Here is a 6,185-nt window from a genome sequence, read left to right as displayed (position 1 = left end):
TGTTTACTGGGTGATTTCAATGCTATAGTTGACCCGAAACGGGACTATAAAAGTGGAAAGAAGAGAAAAGGAGCTAGGAGAACTTTGCCAAGGTCATTCTTCCAAATGGCTGAATAACTTAATCTGTTTGATGTATGGCAAGAAAGATGTCCAGAGGGTAAGCAATATACCTTCTACTCAAATAGACATGAATCCTGGTCAAGGATAGATATGGTCTGGCTGCCGATGGAGCTAATCTCAGAAATGAAGGAGATAGATATAGAACCCAATCTATGGGCTGACCACAATCCCATGAGGATTATTTGGAAAAAACAAAAGGGCAGCTATCGTTGGTTACTCAATAGATCAATTCTAAACGACCAGGAATATATTAAAAGAGTCAACCAAGAATTAAGATTCTTCTTCAAAGAAAACGGACCAGGAGACACTTCCATACAAAACCTATGGGATACGACTAAGGCATTTATAAGAGGGGTCACAATATCAGCCACAGCCAGGAAGAAAAAAACCGAGAATCTAAAAATAAGAGAGCTGAAAGAAAGGTATAGAAATTTAGAGAGTGAACTGCAAAAGAAACCGCAGAACAGAAGTATAAAAGGAAATATGGAACTGATTAAACATGAATTGGCTATATTTGAAAAAGCAAAATTGGCACAATCTATAAAAAAAGCAAAACAAAACTTCTTTGAGAATGCAAATAAACCAGGGCGATGGCTATCCTATAGGTCAGCGATGGCGAACATTTTTTGGCTCGCGTGCCACAAGTGGGGGGAGCGCAGGGGGGTCATGTGCAGGCGTGCCACACCCATAATGCATTGCGCGATCCCCCAGTGCGCATGCGCGCACAACAGGCGCAAAACCCCCCCCATTTTTACATGCTTTTTTCACCCTCCCTAGGCTCCAGAGGCTTTATAGGAGCCTGGGGAGGGCGAAAAGAGCCTCCCCCGCCCCCCCGGAGGCTTCAGGGACTGTCCGGAGGCTTCCCTGACGCCTTCGGAGTGCTCAAAACGACCCTCCGAGCGAACCGGAAGTGACTTCCGGTTTGCTTGGAGAGTCATTTTAAGCATTCCGAAGGCTTCAGGGAAGCCTCCGGACGGTCCCTGAAGCCTCCAGAGGGCCTCCAGGGGGAGACGGGGGGGCTCTTTTCGCCCTCCCCAGGCTCCTATAAAGCCTCTGGAGCCTGGGGAGGGCGAAAAAATGGCTTTTAAAAACAGTGAACTCAGCTGGCCAGTGTGCGCATGCGCACTGGCCAACTGACAGGGCAGCGCCTCGCGTGCCCTGACAAATGGCTCCGCGTGGCACCTGTGGCACGCATGCCATAGGTTCGCCATCACTGCTATAGGTTGAGGAAGCAAAAACAAAAGAACTGGATCAATAAACTACAAGATGAAAAAGGCGAGAAAAAGATTATCCAAGAGCTTTATGATCAATTATATAAAGAAAATCGAGACCATACAAAGGAAGGAATATTACAGTATTTGGAAAAGTCAGATCTGCCAAAGGTACCAGAGGAGATTTAGGACATGTTTAATGAAGACATTAAAACATCAGAGATAACCGAGGCCATACAAAGACAAAAGAATAATAAAGCTGCAGGGCCGGATGGGTTGCCAGCGGAAATTTATAAAGAATTCCAGGATATACTTGTCCCAACGTTGTTGGAAGTCTACAACGCTGTGTTGAAAGAGGCGAAGACACTGTTATCATGGACGGAGGCTAACATTGTACTATTACCTAAGGCGGACACAGACCAGGTGCTTATACAAAACTACAGACCAATATCACTGCTAAATGCAGACTACAAAATCTTTGCCTCAATAATAGCAGAAAGGTTGAAAAAATTTCTTACATCGTTCATCCATACAGATCAAAACGGATTCCTCCCCAGAAGACAAATTAAAAACAATATGAGAATTATGTTGGACATTCTTGAATATTATGAAGTGCACAATGACAAACAGATTGCACTAATCTTTCTCGATGCCCAAAAGGCATTTGATAATGTCAACTGGGAATTTTTGCACCAACAATTAGAATACATGGATTGTGGGGATAAATTTATAAACATGATCAGAGCAATTTATACAAACCAAAAAGCCAAAGTAATAATCAATGGTGAACTAACACAAAGTATTGTAATCCAGAAAGGTACAAGACAAGGTTGCCCCCTGTCCCCCCTGTTGTTTATACTAACCCTAGAAGTACTAGCCAGGAATATACGTAAAGAGGTACAGATAAAGGGACTAGAAATTAAAAAGGAGCAATTTAGGTTACAGGCCTTTGCGGACGATCTAGTGTTTGTGCTAGAAGATCCTATGAAGTCTGGTACGAAACTCATTGAGGAACTGACAGAGTATGGGACAATAGCGGGTCTAAAGATAAATATGACAAAGACCAAAATGCTGACTAAAAATATGACATCAAAAGCAAAAGAGGAGTTAACGAAGAAATTGGGTCTCCAAATTGTCAAAAAAGTTAAATATCTTGGTATACATTTATCTGCGAGGTGTGTGACCATCAAAGAAGACAATTATACTAATCTGATTAATAAAACTAAGAAGGATCTAGAAAGATGGAAAAACCTACAACTGTCCCTGATGGGCAGGATTGCAGTTATAAAAATGAATATATTACCAAAATTTCTTTTCCTATTTCAGAATATACCCATTAAATTAGAAAAAGGTGTCTTCAAAGATTTGAATCAATTGGTCTCGAAATTTATCTGGCAGGGAAGAAAACCAAGAATAAAACTTAAGGCTATGCAAGACACTAAGGAAAAGGGAGGATTTGGCGTACCAGATTGGGAACTCTATTATACTGCGGCCATATTAACATGGCTAAGGGAATGGATAATGTTGAGAAATAAAAGATTACTCAAATTGGAAGGTCATGACCTCCAAGCAGGCTGGCATGCCTTCCTCTGGTATGAAAAAGGATCTGCACACAAATATTTTAGTAGACATTACATTAGACAATCTCTGTTAATAATATTGAACAAAATTAAACATGACCACTATACCAAAATACCTATTTGGCCAGCGATGGCGAACCTTTTTTGGCTTGCGTGCCATGAGTGGGGGGAGCGCAGGGGGATAGTGTGCAGGTGTGCCACACCCATAATGCAATGCACACCCCCAGTGCACATGCGCACACTACAGGCATGCCCCCCATTTTTCCATGCTTTTTTCGCCCTCCTCAGGCTCCAGAGGCTTTATAGGAGCCTGGGGAGGGTGAAAACAGCCCCCCCCCTGGAAGCCCTCCGGAGGCTTCAGGGACCTTCAGGTGGCTTCCCTGAAGCCTCCAAAGCAGTCAAAACAACCCTCCGAGCAAATCGGAAGTCACTTCCGGTTTGCTCGGAGGGTCGTTTTAAGCTCGAAGGCTTCAGGGACCTCCAAGAGGCTTCCCTGAAGCCTCCAGAGCAGTCAAAACGACCCTCCAAGCAAACAGGAAGTCTGTTCCCGAACTTCCGGTTTGCCCGTAGGGGCGGTATTTTGCGCTCCAGAGGCTTCAGGGAAGCTCATGAAGCCTCCGGAGGGCCACCGGGGGGGGGAGGCTCTTTTATAAAGCCTCTGGAGTCTCAGGAGGGCAAAAAATGGCTTTAAAAAAGGGTGAACTCAGCTGACAGGGCAGCGCCTTGCGTGCCCTGACAAATGGCTCCGCGTGCCACCTGTGGCACGCGTGCCATAGGTTCGCCATCACTGTATTTGGCTATCTACGATGGAAGCATACATACACCCAAATTTAATTAATGTGGAAAATATAGTCACATATAAAGAGCTATTGAACAGGCAGGGGGAGATCAAAACGAGATCAGAATTGACATCACAAGGAATACAAGTAGAATGGTGGTCTTATTTACAGATACAATCAAGGTATGCACAAGATAGGAAGAATGAAGGTATTGCCAAAGACTACACAATATTAGATAAACTGTTGATACAGACAGAAAACAGACTGATCAAAGTGCTGTATAGATTTTTGTTGGAATATAAACTAGAGGAAGAACATGTCAAAGAAACCATGGTCACCTGGGCGAAAAATTTCGGTTACAATGTGGAATTGGCTAAGTGGGAAAAACTCTGGATACTTAATCAGAAATTAACATTGGCTACGGCGTATAAAGAAAACCTTTACAAGATGTTCTACAGATGGCATCTCCTGCCAGCACGGCTTTCTAAAATGTTCAAAAATCTGGCCCCAAATTGTTGGAAGTGTAAAAAAACACCAGGCACTTTCTACCATATGTGGTGGACCTGCAATGAGGCAAAAAAATATTGGAAAATGATCCAATCATGGTTAGAACAAATGGTGGGAGAACAAATTATGTTTAAGCCAGAAACCTTTCTCCTAGGCATAATACCGGAGGGGTTTAAGAAAGATACACTCTATCTAATTATACATATACTGACTGCAGCGCACATAACCTATGCACAGTATTGGAAAAAAGAAAATACACCATCAGAGCTAGATATAATCAGAAAAGTGTTGGCCTGTGCAGAAGCAGATAGGCTCACTTTGGAACTTTAATCATCATCATCATCATCATCATCATCATCTTTAATTTATAGACCGCACCCTTTCCTAAACAGGACTCGGGGCGGTGTACAGTCATATTAAAACAATGTAAATACAAAAATATAGATAGATATACATAAATAGACGGAGGAGGTAGGTTGTACACTGTACAATAGATTAAAATTCGAATATAAATTAAAATTACCCTTAAAAATTACCCCAAAATAAGGTGTTTGCCAGGAGGTTGAAAGTGGGACTATAAATCAGCCAGGCCAGCTAATTGGAACAGGTGGGTCTTAAGTTTCTGTCGGAAGGAGCGGAGGTCGGTAGTAGTTCTAATATCGGGGGGGAGGTCATTCCAGAGGGTTGGGCCCATCACAGAGAAGGCTCTACTTCTGGGCGCCGCCCGTTGACACTGCTTAGTGGACGGCACCCGGAGGAGTCCCTCCCTGTGGGAGCGGATTGGTCGCAGGGATGTATGAGGTGAGATGCGATCCCGCAGGTAACTAGGTCCCGTGCCATGAAGCGCTTTGAAGATGGTAACCAATACCTTGAAACGCGCCCGAAAAACCACAGGCAGCCAGTGCAGCTCGCGCAGGAGTGGTGTTATATGGGAGTACCTGGTCCTCCCCATGATAGCCCGCGCGGCCGCATTCTGAACTAGCTGTAGTCTTCGGGTGCATCTCAAGGGGAGCCCCATGTAGAGAGCTAAAGGGGAAAATAAATAAAGGGGAATCAGAATATTTTGAGGTATGGAATAGATTTTATGATTGGTCTACTCGCAGGTACCCTGGGCCTAAGCCATGGAGTGCTTTAAAGGTCATAATTAATACCTTGAAACGCACCCGGAAAACAACCGGCAACCAGTGCAGGCCGCCTAAAAGGGGTGTAACATGGGAGCACCTAGGTACCCCCATGACAACCCGCGTGGCCGCATTCTGGACCAGCTGAAGCCTCCGGGGGCTCTTCAAGGGCAGCCCCATGTAGAGAGCATTGCAGTAGTCCAGGCGAGAAAGGACAAGGGCATGAGTGACTGTGCACAGAGCATCCCAATCCAGGAAGGGGGGCAACTGACGTACCAGGCGAACCTGGTAAAAGCCCCCCCTGGTCATGGCCATGTGTTCTTCTAAACTAAGCCGTGTATCTAGGAGGACTCCCAGATTGCGAGCCTTCTCTGAGGGGGCTAAAGTTCTCCCCCTGTTGTCAAAGAAGGAACAAGATGTACAAATCGGGATGACGGAAACCACAGCCACTCAGTCTTGGAGGGATTGAGCTTAAGCCTGTTCCTCCCCATCCAGATCCGCACAGCCTCCAGGCATAGGGACATCACGTCGAGGGCATCTTTTGGGTGTTTGGGGTAGAGATGAAAAGTTGGGTATCATCAGCATATTGATGATACCGTACCCCAAAACCACGGGTGATCTCGCCCAGCGGTTTCATGTATATGTTGAACAGGAGGGGTGAGAGAACCGACCCCTGGGGCACCCCACAAGTGACGCACATGGGGGTCGATCTCTGCCCTCCAGTCAACACAAACTGCGACCGATCCGACAGGTAGGAGGAGAACAACCGTAAAACGGTGCCCCCCACTCCCAACCCCCGAGTCGTCGCAGTAGGATACCATGGTCGATGGTATCGAAAGCCGCCGAGAGGTCTAATAGGACCAGGAC

The sequence above is a fragment of the Natrix helvetica genome, assembly GCF_964273705.1.
Source record: "Natrix helvetica genome assembly, chromosome: 3".
Taxonomy (NCBI): Eukaryota; Metazoa; Chordata; class Lepidosauria; order Squamata; family Natricidae; genus Natrix; species Natrix helvetica.
This window is presented reverse-complemented; position numbering follows the sequence as displayed.